We start from the raw sequence: 16,740 nt of genomic DNA, 5'->3' as shown, positions 1-16,740 counted from the left end.
GCTAGTGAGAGTCACTGCCAGGAAACAGGAAGCAAAGTGGTTGCAGTCCCCAGCTCCCAGTTTCTCCTTGTGGCTCACCCCAGGAGCCAGCACTGCAGGAGGTCAGGTCTCCCCAGCATGGCTCAGCACCCTGGCAGCCAAAAATCAAATGCGGAGCTGGATCCCTATTGCGTGAGGCTGGTATTATCCTCGTTTTTACAGCTACCCATTTGTAGAGCCATGGAGGCTATAATGAAAGGGGGCATGAGATTGGGACCCACAGCTGAAATTTGTATTATTTTGTAATTTTAAGCAATTTTCTTTTTTTTTTTTTTTACATGCCAGATGGTGAAACTTCCAACATTATCTTGTATTGTTAGGGAAGCCTAGGGAGAGAAGGATTCACACTGTGCAGATGTTCCCTCTACTTGGTTCATTATTTTCTGTTAGATACTGATGTTTATGGAGTGGTAGCACTGGTTTTAAAATTGCCCTGAAAGTCATTTCCTTGAAATATGTAACAGAAAGTGTCTTCATCCATATGGTAGGAGTGCATCCAGAAGGTGCTGTGGACATGCTGGGGAAAAACCACATGGCAAAGTTTGAACACATGTTCTACTGTGTGCTGGGTAAGCAGGAGGGTTTATAGCCTTCCCACCTCAGCTCCAAAGCTCGTTTCTGACCTACGTTTCAAGTATTTCATCAGACTATTTCTCTTAGATCTCTTATCTGTTATTTGCTAGAGCAAATAGAACTCAGAGATATCACCTCACAATGATTACGCAAAAAACAGCATTGATTCTCTGGCTAATGATTATCCAAGATATTTGGAGCGTGGCTAAAGTTTAAACCTTGGTGGAGAGCAGGCGTTTGAGCAGACAGTGCTGGTACCAGCTGTGGGTGTCGCTCAGACCTTAAATCCAGCCTCCCAAACAGCTGTGGAACATGGGATAGCGGCAGACACTGTGCTGCTGGGAGTAACTGAGTGGCAGTGACATGGCACTGCACAGCAGGAGGGCACAAACCCTGGGCTGACCTGTGATAGCCCAGGACAACCTCCATCCCAGCTGGGTGGTTTTTGCCACCTTCTCTTGCCACTCACTCTACCCAAGCTGTTGCCTTGCTTGCTTCCCTAGATTTCTTTCCCTTATAAAAAGTTCTCAAGTCCCTCTGTAAAGCAGATTACTTCATTACTATTTTTGTTGTTGCTGTTCAATATTATTATTGTTAATATTATTGTTCCCTAAGTATTACCTATTACTTCTTTCTTGACAGTAAGACTAAAAACAGAGCTTCCAACTAGAAGGAATGATGTACTTAGAGCATCAGCTTTTAGATGGAGCCCAATGGCATCTCCCAGGTGATGTGTCTCACCTGATCTATCACACACCTGCCGATGCCACAGCTAGTACTGATGGGCACATTTGCCCTGTGTGCCCTGTTTTGTCATTTATCATCCTGTGTTACACTTCTGGAACGAGCAAGCTTGATTTTTGCAACAGCAGAAAAGACAGGAAGCCTCTCATACCCTTTTTGAGTCAGAACTCCAGGAGAGGTACTGTCAAAATAATGGATCTGTTAATGAAAATTTTCCTTGTCATCCATCCTACCTTGGTTTTGTGGGAAGGAGGTGGGAGAGATGAAATACAGATCCATACAAATTTTTGATTTTTCATAGTCTTGGCAACTTGGAACTCCCTATAGTCTGCCTTACTGGAATAAGATATTTTTCCCTAACACAAACAAACCAAACCATATTAGTCAGGGTTCTGTGTGAGGTTTTTCAGGTATCTCTTTAAGCAAACAAGCAAACTACATTTAGTGTCAGGGTAAAAATATGTTTCAATTACCCTTTTCCAGGTGGTGCTAGTGGAATTGGTGTGTAGTTGAGCTTCCTGCATTTTGGATAAATGGCTGTCACCTGGGTAGATGAAGTCCCTACTACAGGAGGTAAACAAGCTGGAACAGATCTCAAGGCCGTGTCCTGAACAAGGAGCACAAGGGTCATTCTCACGCGTCTGTTCTTTGAATTAATGAGCATTTAAATATTTGATACCATGTGAAGCAAGTCCAAACAGAGTGACCTTACGGCGCTGTTGATGTTAGTTAGGATGTTCTTATTGAAGAAAGGGAAGATAAAATAAATGGAACTGAACAAGGTCTTCTCTCACATGAAAATTCCCCTTACAACTTGAATAGAGTCAAATATCTTTATAAACTCTGATAAATTACCTGGCTTACTGTGCTTGTGTTACTTCAAAAGATTGGTTCAAAATACTCATGAGACACTCAGGATTACCTTTTTTTTTTTTTTTTTTTTTTTTTTTTTTTTTTTTTTTTTTTTTTTTGAAAAGATAGGGTTAAAATAAGGAGGGGGGGAAAAAAAAAAAAAAAAAAAAAAAACAAAAAAAAACCAAAAACAAAACAAAAAAAAACCCCAAATACTTAGCTGCCTTTAAATATTCACCCTTTTCCATCCTGTTCTCCTTTCAAAATCAAGAAAATTCCTGCAAACCAGTGTCAAAAGAAGATACAAGTAATATAACACAGTAGCAGAAGCTGGGAAACCAGCCACAGTAAAATTTGATTTGTGAATTAATCCGGGTCAGTATAGAAGTACAGCTGTCTGTTTAAGGATTAAGAAAGTCTTGAAAAAGATATTTAAACAAACATTCTGCTGGAAAATCATAGACTTTCAAGACACCCACTAACACAAGGGGTATTTCAGTGTATCATTTACCAAAGATCTCACCCCTTTATTGTGATCCCCTTTCTACAAATCACACTGATAACTTGTAGTGCAGTCTGGCATCCCACCATACTGGTTTTGGCTGGGAAATAATTAATTTTCTTTGTAGAGCTCCTGTGGTGCTGCTTTTCATTTATGACCAGAACAGTGTTGCTAACAGAGGGCTGTGTTAGTTATTGCTGAACAGCACTTGCAAAGTGTTGATGCCTTCATTGCTGTTCACGTTGTCCTGTCAGCAAAGCAGGGTAGGGGTGGGCAAGGAAGGGACTGAGCCAGGATGCTACATCCACAGTGCAAAATCCAAAGGGAAGGACAGAACATGGTGCTGGCCCAGTGTCTTCACTTGTCTCTCAGATATATCTCTCAGATTTTTCACTGAGAAGGAGTATTCTGACCTATGACAAAAGAAGAAGACGACTTTTCGAATGCAGCATGAATGGAACAAAAACATTCTTGATGTGATGTGGTCTGAGGAGCAATAAAATAATTTGAGGTAGAAAGCCTCCAAGCAGTGGGGTTCTGCTGTAAACACAATTTGAGGCTCTCTTACTGCATCAGTAAGAGATTATTTGAAATTCGAGATTAGCAGAAAAGGACAATGTGACACAATGTCTGTCACAGTATCAAGTGGAAGAAGAAGAGAGGCTGTTACTTTTTAAATAGTTCCTGGAAGAGGATGTGCTGAACATACTGCTCAGTCTGAGTTTACTAATTTATCTGCTGTGTGTCAGGGAGAAATACTCTGTGAGGAATGTTTGCTGCACTGGAAGGAATTTGTACCACAAATAAATCAGTAGTTAGTACCACCAGGGTTCATTTCATAGAGAGCTTGCTTTGGAAGGCCCTGCCCCTCAGATAACCCCTTTTTGTTTCTTTCCCACGTCTACCTTTTCCTGCTGTGCTCTACTGCCAGATTAAAGGATCAACAGCAATTGAAATACTCCACAGTGCCGCCTACTCATCCAGCGGGCTGGGTGGTTTTTTGTTAAGAGGAGTTGGAATTTGACAATATCTAAGTACATTAAGTTTGTCTGCAGAACATTAGAAAAGAAATCCAGGCTTTCAGTGGAAAGGGAAATGGAGGGAAATGGAAATCTGCCTTCAGCTGTTTTGTTTTGTTGTTTTGGTGGGTTTTTTTTTTTGTTTTTTTTTTTTTTTTTTGTTTTTTTTTTTTTTTTTTTTTTTTTTTTTTTTTTTTTTTTTACTTTGGTAACAGAATGATTTTTTTGGGTTGATTTTTTAAATTATGTCTGGCTCTGTCTGCCACCACTGATAAGCTTCCGTATCACAGCAGCAGAGGAATGGCTGACATTTTTACTGGTGTCAGTGAAAAGAAAATAAATTAATTGGTTTGTTATCTTTATTACCAACAAATGACCAGCTGCTTCCCAGGAGGCACCAAAGACATAACACATTTCACAAAGCAGAACAATTGAATCTTTCCTTTATGGAATCACAGAATTGTTAGGGTTGTACAGGATCTCTGGAGACCATCTACTCCAGCCCCCGTGCCAAGGCTGGGTCGCCTAGAGCAGGTTACACAAGAATGTGTCCAAGTGGGTTTTGACCATCTCCAGAGAGAGAGAACTCCATGACTTCCCTGGGCACCTGGCCACCCTAAATGGGAAGAGGTTCCTCCTCATGTTGAGGTGAAATGTCTTGAGTGTTAGTTTATGGCCATTACTCCTTGTGTCTGGGCACTGAAAAGGGTCTGGCACCATGCTCTTGACACCTGTCTTTAAGAAATTTATATGGATTAATGAGATTCCCTCTCAGTCTTCTCTAGACTAAACAGGCCCAGCTCTTGCCGTCTCTCCTCCTAAGAGAGATGGTCCCTACCCCAAATCTTCTTCGTGACCCTCATTGGACCCTGTCCAGTAGCTCCTTGTCTCTCTTGTACTGAGGAGCCCAGAACTGGGCACTGCGCTCCACATGCAGCCTCACTAGGGCTGGCTGAAGGGGAAAGATCACCTCCCTCATCCTGCCGGCCACACTCTTCCCGGGGCACCCTAGCATTCCATTGGCCCTCCTTCCGTGCAGGAAAGCTCCTGCCCCACTGCCTCGGTACCAAAACCAAACCAACAAAAACAACACGAAGATGTGTTTTTTTCCTAGATTGGGAGGGAAACGCCCGGGGGCGAGGAGGAGGCGAGCGGAGCCTGAGGCCGGCAGGTGGCAGCCCGTGACCGCTGTCCGCGGCCTGCCGCGGGAGGCGAGAGGCGCGGCCGGGCTGCGGGGGCTCGCACGGCGGAGCCAGGAGACACCGACGCCTCTGCCAGGCCTCGGGGCAGCTGGGAGGGTTTGGGTTCGGCTACAAACACATCGTTAGTGGCATTGAAATATAACCGGCTGGGCTTAGGAAAGCCCATGGGAACAAAGGACAAGGCCCCGGACTGCAGTACAGCCTCTCTCTTTTAGTGCTTCCTTTCACGTAGGTAACAAATCCCTTCCAAATAGTAATGACTTTTTCCAGCTTTGTCATTGACCTGTTAAATAAGATGTTCTCTGGCGACATACCTACACATTCTTGCTCTCAAAAGATGAATCCCTTAGGACTCTCTTTCAGCATTTTTCTTTCAGAAGTTTTGACGCACGCCGTAATGAAAAGAGAAACAATACACAACCTGATTAACAGAACTGCAGCTAACAAACAGTGCCCTGAGGGATCAGCACTCTAATCATCAAGTAATGCCAGAGCAACACCTCTATCCCCATTTCCATCGCTCTTTTTCTTCTCAGCTTTGCATAATTTTAACCTGAGATACCTCTACCCATGTGCTGGGCTTATAGAGGTGATGAGTCAAGCTACAGGAGGAGACAAAAAAAGCATCCCAGCACCACAGTTCACTGTGTGGTGGCTTCTGTATGGCTATTACTCTAAGTCAAAAGGAACAACCTATCAATGACATCTTTAGAAAGGGACCTATGGATGTTTTTTTTTGTTTTGTTTGGGGTTTTTTTTCAGCAAAAATTAGGAAGTGATTGATAAAAAATATTGCACAACACAACACAGGATATCCCCTAGGAAAAAGAAAAATCTTGTTATGTGCTTTGCAATAAAGTATGTTTTCCACCCCTTTTCTCTGTCCATATTTTATAGTTTTTCCACAGAAAGCATTTTTTCTTTTATCACTGCTTCTTTCTTTTTCCACCTCACTATTCTGCAAGATTTGTAAGAGGAAACTAAACTTGACCTAAAGTAAAGAATGAGGGCACTGCTGTGTTTGCTTCATCAGGGTTCTCTTGATAGTTTCCTCAACATCCAGGCAAGGACACCATGAGAGGGTCCAGATATTTCTTTTCCTTGTGAGCAGAGCTCAGCCTGGCATGAGAGGCAAGTGTCATTCTAATGGCAGTTTCTGTAAATCACATCAGTCATATAGGGAAACATATGTAATTACAAGGTGAGGGATAAATTAGTCATCCTGCCATAACTGAATACTCTGGAAAACAGCAAGGCTGACATAGTCCTAGTAATTTAATTTTCATGAGTACAAGCAATTTAGTTTTTGATAACTCTGATTAAAGCTGGAGTTTAGACTGCAGATGACTAACCACAAAAGCAGCAGGATGTCTGTAGGAATGAAAAAGAATGCTCTCTATTTTTGAAAAGTACTTTTCTTCCTTCCAGAATGACTTTAGAAGAAGGGGCCCTACCTGACACCAGACAAAACTCTTTTTTTTTTCTTCTTCTTCTTCTTTTTTTTTCCCCAAAGCAGGCTGCTTATGGGATCAGCAATCACAAGCTATATATCACTGCTCAGAAGTACAAGCTGGTTCTTCTGCCTGCTCACTTCTCTGTTTTCCACCATCTCCACATGGCAAACTCTTCCAGGCCCTTACATGTAATAGTCCAATGGGCACTGTTATGATGAAGTCAGTTACCTGTTCAGGCTGAAGTTCAAAAAAACTGTGTCTCAGATCCTAATTGATTTGGATGAGGAAAGAAAGGAATTAACATCCTGCCCTCATCTGGGCTGCTGTGCCCAAATCTCGAGGGCAGCAAACACCTCCTGCTGTTTGCCAATCCTCTTCTTTGATTCTGAAGGGACCCATAATATACATGGGGAAAATCTGTTCTGGTGTAGGAGCCACAAACTGAATGTTTACCTAGTGTTTGATCAGCTGATTCATCCCAGCAAGAGGAGTTCCATTTTTGGACCCATTACTCTTGGCAATAGCTACCCTGCTCCAGCCACTGAGCTAAAACTGATCTTAGCAAGCACGGTGTCCTGTTTGGAAACAGCGCAGTTACCTCCAAAGAGAAATTACATGCAAAGCTACAGCAGGCTGGGTTAACAAGATAATTACACAAGCTCTTCATAAGAAAAAGACAGTGTGAATTCATTCCTTCTAAAATTTGAGACCAAAAAAACCCAGTGTCTCCTTTGGAAAGAGCTCTGTAAAGCAGGATTTGCAGCAAACACAGTCTTGAGTAGGCACAGGGGCAGCACATGTTTAACATCAGTTACAGTTTAAAACACAGAGACAGACTCAGAAAATATTATTTCAGCCTTGTTTGTTCTCGAGTTACTGCTTCCCTTGGAGACTTGAGCATAAGATATTGAAAATACCAGTCCCCTGTAAAGCAGGTATATTGAACTGCCAACAGATTTGCTTTTTTATACATTGCTGATTTCTGTTTCTGTGTTTTATTTGTATGACAGTCTGTGTCTATGACTGCCTGAAAGTGTGTCCTCTCTCCCTGCAAACAGTCTTCCCTTCTGTTGTTTTTGCAGGGTTTTTTTTCTCATCATCCCTCCATGCCTTTTCTTCCTTTTACTTGAATTTACACCAGGCGGTTCCTCCGACCATTCCCCTTCCCTGCTCCTGTTAAATGCTTAGTTCAGTTCTTTCCTCCTGCTCAGTTACAGAGGTGGGTCTCCAAACAGCTCTGCCTTTCTTCTGTCTCCTGTTCCTTGCATGGTTCTCCCTGGTGCAGCTTTTCTACTTAAAATAATCAAAAAATTTTCCTACACAAGGAGTCCTTTGTTCCTCGCACTTGTATGAATGTACGTGCAGTGTACTACCACCTTATCCTCACAGCTGACAAACTACATCTCCTTCCCAGACTTCTCCTTCCCTTTCTGTCTGCATTCCCAACATTAGCCAGATATGCTGTTTCCTGATTTTTCTGTGCCCTTTCCACTGTGCTCCCCTCAAAACCCACTCTAAACAATTTCTGCCAGGGGTTCACCCTTAACTTTTATAATTACCTCAGCCACTCGGGCTTGTGTCTTCCTCCACTTTTTGATGCTGCTTGGCCACTTTTGTCTGAGAGAGTGGAACATATTAGCTTGGAAAAGAGAGGGGGGGAAAAGGAATTTATCAGTGGAGGAAGCAAATGGGTAACCTCTGAGGGGTCTGAATTCTTTAAACCATTTTATATACTCTTCCTGCTTTCTCCCAAAACAAATTATTCCAAAAGACTAGGGTAGGAGTTTAGTTTCTGAGACTCCCTGAGAGGAGAGACCCTCAGGTTACTCTTGCAGGCAGAGCCACCTCAGGCTGCAGCAGCTAAGTGTGGAAAGGAAAGGCCAGTTTATCAGGATCCTAATCAGACCCTGAAGATAAAAATCTCTTGAGGGGTGAGGCTAAAGTAGGAGCACAGAAGCTAAAGTTCAGTTCTCAAATAAGTAACTGAAATGTATAATTACACAAGAGCACTGAATAGAGGTTTCTGTTAATCTGTGATCCGATAATCTTCTTTCATTGCCACTTAGCAACAGAATTACAAACTGAGGATGGAAAGCCAGGTTGACTTAAAATTCCTCTCTTTGCTAGGCAGAGATGAAAATAGGTCCCTCTCTGAGCAGGCACAACAGGTTTCCTAGCTACTGGGAATTGTGCCTTTCAACACAATATAAGTACAGACCCCTGAATTTCAAGTTGCCCGAAGAACAGCTCAGTTGGGCAAATAACATTGTTTACAAGAATCAGAAAATTTTACTCACAGAAACATAAGATTAATCTAGACATGGATGTCTAGAAACTCCATTAAAATAATACATCTTCAGAAGGGGGCATGTGGAAGAAGGAACCGTTGGGCCAAAACTGCAGCACTCAAGATTATTCTTAACAGCAATCCTCATATTTTTGGGAGATTCACAGTGTCACAGAAATCCTAAGGAGAGGTGCAGGAGGGTGGTATCCTTTAGCAATGATCCCTACCTAGAGCCACTGGCCTTCGTATCTTCGAGAGACATTTTGCGCCCAACAGAGTGCCAGCATACCTGAGGCCTCTCTTAGGTTTGTCTATTTTCATAAACATCAGAAAAGAGGTAAATTTAGCTGCCTGCCACCATGCTCTTTGTATCTCAGCCTCTTCTTTCCATCTCCTTCTTACCTTTTTCTTCCCTTCTTTTTCTTCCCTTTTTTCTTCTCCTGTGCTTCTTGACTACAGAGTTGAGCAGTCAGCTAAGGCATCATCTTTCACAGTGCTGCTGTGAGTCTGGGGCAGAGAGACAGCTCAAAGACATGCTAAAAGTTCCTTAACAAGCAGGCTCAGCCACATCTTGGAGTGCCTGGTGAGACTGCATGGCCTGCTTGGCATTCAGCATGTTCTTCCCATGGTCCAACTCGGATGCCTTTTCTTTTGCACATGTCATGATCCCCAGAGACAAGACTCTTCTGGCAACAGCTTCCTCCCACCTTGGGTAGTTTGTTCCCTGTGCTGTGGAAAGGATGGGCTCTCCCATCCCAGCAGTGCTGCCCAGCAGCAGAGGTGAGAGGGGAGGTATTCCAGCCAAAGGGAAACAGACCCAAAGGTGCTGTTAAAATGAAAGTTTAAATTAATATTTACATTTTAAAGGGATTGAATTTGCTTTGCTGGGTTTATCCTCAGCCAAGGACACAGCTTTTTTTTCTTTGTTTTCTTTTACAGTAATGTTTTGCTCTGAAACTGAGCAGCCAAGACCTGCCTATGCAGACCCATGCACCCTGTTTAAGAGAGGCTCTCCATACCACAACAGGGCTCTGCTCCAGATTGCTGGAGTTCTTCATTCCTGACCAAACAAAACCCCAGGCAGGGGTCTGTCCAAGGGGCCTGCAGAGCTCTGTGGCTGCTGGGCACCCTTCCATGGGCCACGGGACTGTGTCCTCTCAGGAAGGAGTTGATCAGCAGGTAAAGAGGAAGGGCAGAACAGGGCACTCTGCTACCTTTTCCCTACTGTTTTGGGTGGCTGCGTGCAAGGAACAGACAGAGGAGTTCTGGCTTTCAAGAGAGCCCAGGGGGTGGTTTCTCAAGGCAATTACACCTGTGCTGGTAGATGTCACAACAGCACTTATGGACTTGTGCAGAAAACAAATCCACCATCCCCAAGCCAGCTGGATGTATACAGCACACAGTTGTGCTTGCACTTCAGGCAGAGTGAAAAAGTCTCATAAGCCGTGTATATCTCAGTGCTTCCCTGCACTGAGATCTCCCTGACTTCTGCATGGCAACCCTGAGTGTAAAAAAAAAAAAAAAAGACAAATTGCTCAACAGAAAGGAGTGTGACTCGCAATTACACACTTCTGCTATTTACAGCCTTCCTCACATAATGGCACAAAGGAAGAGCGAAATTAGTATGTGTTCCTCTTTTCATGTGACCTTTTGTACTTTGTGGAGAAACTTCAATAGACTCATCAAGCTGATACTAATAAAAGGTCTACAGTTCAGTCTATAGTTAAATATTCCCCAGATAATAGTCGTGGGCTGGAGTTATTTGCTGGTTTTTCCCACCTGGTGCTTCTTTCATAATTTTTTCAAAGACTAAAGCACCTATGTGCTGAATAGTATCTTTAAAGAAAAAGCTAAAATATACTTTTTCCTTGACACCAGGAGCCAAATAGCTAATGATGTCAAGCTCATTGGAAATCATCAGTACAAAGCAGTAGCACTACACAAACAGTGTAGTGAAGTCCAATACTAAAGACCAAGGGAATCTTTTAAATTGCCAGAAGGAGAGCAGAATAAAGAAAGGCATTCAGAGTGCATGAGTCTTTTGTCCTCTATTAAGGGAGAATACCAGTTAGCAAGAGTGGGTAAGGATTTTGATCTGACATTTCAAAGCCTTTTGAAGCATCCATGCAATTCTTAGGACTTGTCTATTTGGCCTTACTTGAGAGTTTGTTAAGGCAGAATGAGAACATAAAGTGTGGCAACTCTCCTGCTAGGTGTAGACCAGCTACTGGCCTTGATGCCTTCTCTGGCCTACATGAGAGGGATTAAAATTCTTTTGAATCACGCTTAGAGGAGAAAATCAGAGAGATGAAGGGGATTAAACGAATTTCATTTACCAGTACATATTTCCCTAATCTGGCGTCCAGTGGGTCCAATATTGTGGGCTATGATGCACTTTCAGGAAGACATGGGATGCTGTACAATGCATTGTGTAGTAGTGGAGGGACCATAGTGCTGCCCTTCAAGCATGGAGGGGTCTCCAGGGGTCAGATGTGGCTCCCAGGTCAGCTCTGCATGAAGGCTGGGGTGATGAGGAGCAGGAGGGGTCTGGTCTGGGAACTACTGTTAGAAGGGCAGTACAAGAATCACAGTTCATACTTGACCTCCACAGCTCATGAGAGTGAGGAGTGGAATAATTCCCCAATAGCTCCATACTCATCCAGCACTCCACTTGCAGAGTGCTTTGGGGTTTTTTTTTAATAAAATGCTTAAAATCACTGTGTGGACTCCAGGTTTGTAAAACAAGCTGTTGGGAGTCAGGAACTCAAACTTCCTTCCTCTTGGACCTGAGTACAGGCAATAATAATTTTTCCTAGCTCTAGCAGAGACCTAACTGGCTGCTGTAAGCCAGCTACTGTTTCACCCCCCCCCCCCCCCCCCCCGGACACTACAAACTGCATGACACATAGAGGTCTGTTGGATAAGATGGTGATTGTTCTGCTTGAGTTTGTCTTAAAGACACAACGGCCTCTGCTTTGCTATGATTACTGACAGATGAAGAAAAAGTTGTGAACAGTCCAGAGACTGAACAGTTTCCCAGCAGTGGTGTGTGGGGGCCTATATACTATGCAGGCCAAGAAAGAGAAGCTGAAGGCTCCCCAGAAAGTATATGCACAAACACAGGGCAGGGATAAAAATGCACCTCACCTGCAAAAAGTAGATTCTGTAATAGCTGTGACTATAGATCTAGAACAGTGGCACAAGAGTCATAGATACAGCTAAGTTGTAGGCTCAGCTGATATTTATTTTATTTTTGTGGTACAGGAGGTGTTCTGAACCTAGTTCAGAGATAATGGGAAAAGAAATTGCTATTTTTATCTGCAGCAAGTGTTGCATTGACCTCTTCACAAACTTGTACTCTATAAACCTGAGCATGTACCTGTTACATGATTGGAATTCAGTATCCCAGCTTGGCTGGCAGTAGGTAAAGGGAGATATAACCACAGAGGCTTACTCATGGAGAAGTATGCACACGTTGCCTTTGTCCACCCATTTAAGTATCAATCTGTGTTTGCCACTGTGTAAGGCACGCAGCAGTTCACAAAGAAAACACACTGGAGAGATTGTGAATTTGCATACAGAAGCAAGGTTTTCCTTTACAATATATCAAGGAATAACAGCCAGTTAATCTCATGTTGACTCACGTACCCCACCACATTTCAAAGGGTGTGAATCATTTTTGTCTGTACAGCTCAGTGTATGGGCAGCATGCTAAGAATCACTACCTCAAAGATGCTCCTGTTTTGTTTAGTATGCCTTCACCAAGTATTTCCTACCTGGATCACAGAGCTAGCTTTCACACCCGCTACAGGTAGAGCTAGCAAGAGCTTTTGGCTCAGAAAGCTAAAAAATCTATAACCAGTGGCTTGTCTAAAATAACTATTAACATTTTTCTTTTGCTGGTTCCACATCAAAAAAGGTGTCTAGCCCTTGGGTTTTTCTCCCTGAAATGTTGTACTATATTCTTGGCTTTAAAATTTGAAGAAGGACAAAAAGAAAAAGAAAAAGAAAAAAAGAAAAAAAGAAATACAGAGGTTATTAGTGCATTGTACATAGGGTCATGATCTGTTCTGTCCATTCTCTTAGAAGATACAAGGCTATTTCCTCTCAGATCCATTTTCATGAGGCACTTACTTGGTTTTGTCAGACCAGTGACACTGGTAAATTTGTTTGGAAGCTGATGCCAAAGTTCAGTGAAGCCTGTGGTGGATACAGGAACTCTGTTTATGAGATAAAATGATTAGTACCACATTTCCTCAGAGCTTTTGGCAGGAAGCAGGCACCAGTTCAATTAATAAAAAGAAAGGGATAAATGTGCCACTGTCACTTGGTACCTTCCCACTCAACAACATGCCCAGGGGATTTTGTTGAAGGGCAGATGGGGATTCTATTACAAGGTGGGACAGATGGACAGCAGGGAGATGTGGTCTGGGTGGCCCAGGACACATGACAGAATGCAAAGGCACTCACAGGCACACCAGCATAGTTCACATGGAAGCTGCATCCATGTGAGTCTGGTGATCTACCTGTATCTACAATGATCTCCACTAAACAGAAACTTGAGTAATTCAAAAGACATTAACCAATGGCTAATTTGGCCCTGTGCAAATTTGCAGAAGCTTTTCAAGAGCCTGTTCAGGTGGCCCTGCATGATGGAAAAACAGGCATTTCCTCACACCTATTTGTATTCAGGTAACAGAATGAAGTGTCCTAGACTCAGCATTTTACAATCTTAAACAACAAAATGATGAACAAAGTGCATAGCTGCAATAGCTTAGCAAATATATATAACCCAAGAAAAGATTATCATTTAACCCTAGAGAACCTCTTTTGGTCATTATTGCTAGAGGAAGATTTTCAGTATCATGTCTGCTCTAATTAATCATTTGATATCTGCAGTTCACTGAAAACAAATCGATAATTGATGGAAATTTGTTTAAAAATATAATACACTTCCAAAAGAGCTTAGCCAAAACCCTAGGAAAGCAGGGTCTATTAAGGTTTCTTTTTGCTATTGAAACATTTGCATCATGCTATAGAATTATTGTGTATGTCTGCCTGTAAGATTGACACAAAAGATAAATTTAAAATATAAACTACCTAATTATTTTACTAAAAAATAGATTGACCTTTAAAACATTGGTCTCATGGCAAGTTCCAGCATCTTTCAGACACAAGAAATATTAAGGCTGTCACAAGGATATTCAGTTAGCTTTGTGCATAAACTGAATTAAGGGTTTTTTTGTTTTTTTTTTAAATCGCTTGTCTAGACTGATAGATTAGTATGTAGACATGAAGACATATTAAAGTTGAATAACAGAGGTTTGTTTTTGAGAGATCACAAGACCTATAGAGGTAGCTAATGAAGTAGTAATGATCAGTGCCCAGTGACCTTGGAGTTGAAAAGCTTCAGAGCCTGCTGAGATGAGCAGGTGCCAGGTGAATTCATACATTACAAATGCCCTAAAGCAAGAATCATCTATTTACATGTTTCTTTTTATGGACTTTGAGCTATGTCCCAGGATGGTCCTTGGATACAACCTTGGAAATGATAAAAAACCTGTGATTTTATACTTCAAGACCAACCCAACCCATCTGTCTTCAAAATAGTTTGCTAATAGTATCCACTTTCTCACTTTTGAAGTAACTGGATTTGATTTGAGATACAAAATAAGTAAGTTTTTCTTATTTTTCTGCAAAAGATCAATAGTGTTTCCTTACTTCCAAATAGGCAGCATTAGTCCTGTGAAAATCTAAGAATGACCATTAAAACTCAAAATACAGACATGCTCCTCAGCAAAAATGGCAATAAAAAAAGGCTGATAAACATGCAAACACCATGCATACCTGAAATGCCACTGTTTTTAATACCATTCTTTACAAATTGAAATTCAAGCTCAAACATGAACCTCCCTGAGCACATTTATTAATTAGAAAAGCATTATCCCTGGCTTTGCAGAGAGGGAAAATGTTATATAATTAGCAAATAGTGGAAGCAACAGAAAATTTCTCACTGGCTTCGGGCAGTTACTGCATTGAGCACACTCTTTAAGTGCCTTAGCTCTGCCACAGCCACTCAGCTGGCAGACACTTGAACTAAAACTCATAGAGTTCTTGACTCTAGTTCAGAAAGCTCAGGTGAATTCCTTGAAGAGGTAAATCTCAGGTCTTGTCCTGTAAGTCCCTATGGAATGCTACTCCAGAGAAGTGAAAAAAGGTGTCACATTCAGGTCTCTATATTATAAAAAGGATTTTTTTCAGAGCCCAGGAATTAATTAATTCCTCAAACAGTACTAGGGAATTCCATCCAGATTACTGAATGGCTTACCATCTATCAGGGCCTTTCATTCCAGTATCACAGGAGAAGCTTACAGGTTTTTATAGTCAGAGTCAGGTATTCCAGCCTGTCTGAGCATTTTGTTATGTAGAAGCAGTTGGCTTTCTAGGTAGAGTCAACTAAAAGGGAATGCAGCAGAGAATAAGGAGCTTATCTATGTAAAACAAGCCTAAGTGTGTGAGACTACATAGAAGAGAGAGAAAAATGCTGTAGCATAGTGGGAAAAATCCTTGATATAAACAAGAGTATTAGCAGGACATGTTTGCTCTTGCCCTGAACACTGTAATGCTTCCAAGCAGGGAACACACTTTCATTAGAAATAGGCATTAATTGTAATTCTTCAGAGATGAACTTCAATTGATTTGGAATTCAGATAAGCCTCAAAGCATTCACATATTTGAAGATTATCTATTTTTCCATAACAGGGGGGGTCTCACACTTGTTTGCTTCCATAAGGCTGAGGTTTCTGGGCACACCAGAGACTCTTGGCTGTTCTCTTCTCCAGCGCTATAATAACCCTGTATGCTGGGTCAGCACCCCTTCTGGGTTTCATGAGTCCCCTAGATCCCAGATGCTTGCACTATATATCCTCATATTATCTCTGTTTTAGCTAAGTAATCCTACAGCTTCTTCCACACCGGGATTCTTAAATATATCTTTCTGCTGAGTTTCCAGTAACTCTGTTTACTCTTGTCTTACAAAAGGGCATTTATGCTACTGCTCTGTGCTAAGGCTCTGTGTTGCATCATTTTCCTGTGGCATGTATCCTGCTAACAGTCTCTGGGGGCTGCCCTCTTTCCTGCTCTTCACGGCAGCTTCCCTCCTCCTTCAGAAAGCCTAGGGTTTCCCAGCCCCACTTACATCTCAGAGCTCAGCCCCTTTTCATTTCACCTTCTCTTATTTTTCAGCTGGGATAAAAATAAAAATAACTTATATTCAGTATATAAGTTTCAGAATCCCATTGCACAGAAAATGTTTAACAACAGACAGACAACAGTCAATCAGCACCTGTTGGATGCTCAGCAGTCACCTATCTTCTTTCTCCTTTTCCCTCCCACAATCATGTCTTGATTTTCTACCAAGGGAGAACCATCTTTCTCCACCAGCTGTTCCAAATCCCTGAGCCTTTACATACATTTTACGTAAAATATTACCACATTGTGGTACTAAGTTGAGGCTGACAATAGAAGGTGGAAGATCTACCTAGCATTGCTTTCACTAGGGTATAGTAATTTTAAATTAGGTTCATGTGGATTTTAATAGAATTCTCTATAAATTATGGATGCTTCATGATCAGAGATACAGTAGATACTTTTTTTCCTAACCTTCTCACTTAGTCCATCTGTATCTTAGAACTTATAAAAATAACCTAGTTGTATGCAAAATGTGTGGATGGAGGTTCACAAACACACAAAGTCTAATTTCCACTCAAACTGGTGTCCCTGCTAGTAGTCAAGGAATCCCTGTCTAGGTTATGTATGGGATCTTGAGAGTTGAAAAAAACAGCAAATGAAAGACAAGGAAAAAAAAAATCATATTGGAGTTAGAATTTTTCATGCTCGTTATTCACTCTAAGAAGCAGCTGCCAAAAGGTCAATGTTATAAAAGAAGGAAACAAAACAGTATGGACAACTGAAATGTACTATCCCTGTACACCTGATTTTTCAGAAACTGCTACTTTGCAGGAAAACCTAAAAGAAAATCATTATTTTTTTAAATAATTGTCCCACA

Source organism: Hirundo rustica, chromosome 1, assembly GCF_015227805.2.
Source record: "Hirundo rustica isolate bHirRus1 chromosome 1, bHirRus1.pri.v3, whole genome shotgun sequence".
Taxonomy (NCBI): domain Eukaryota; kingdom Metazoa; phylum Chordata; class Aves; order Passeriformes; family Hirundinidae; genus Hirundo; species Hirundo rustica.
This window is presented reverse-complemented; position numbering follows the sequence as displayed.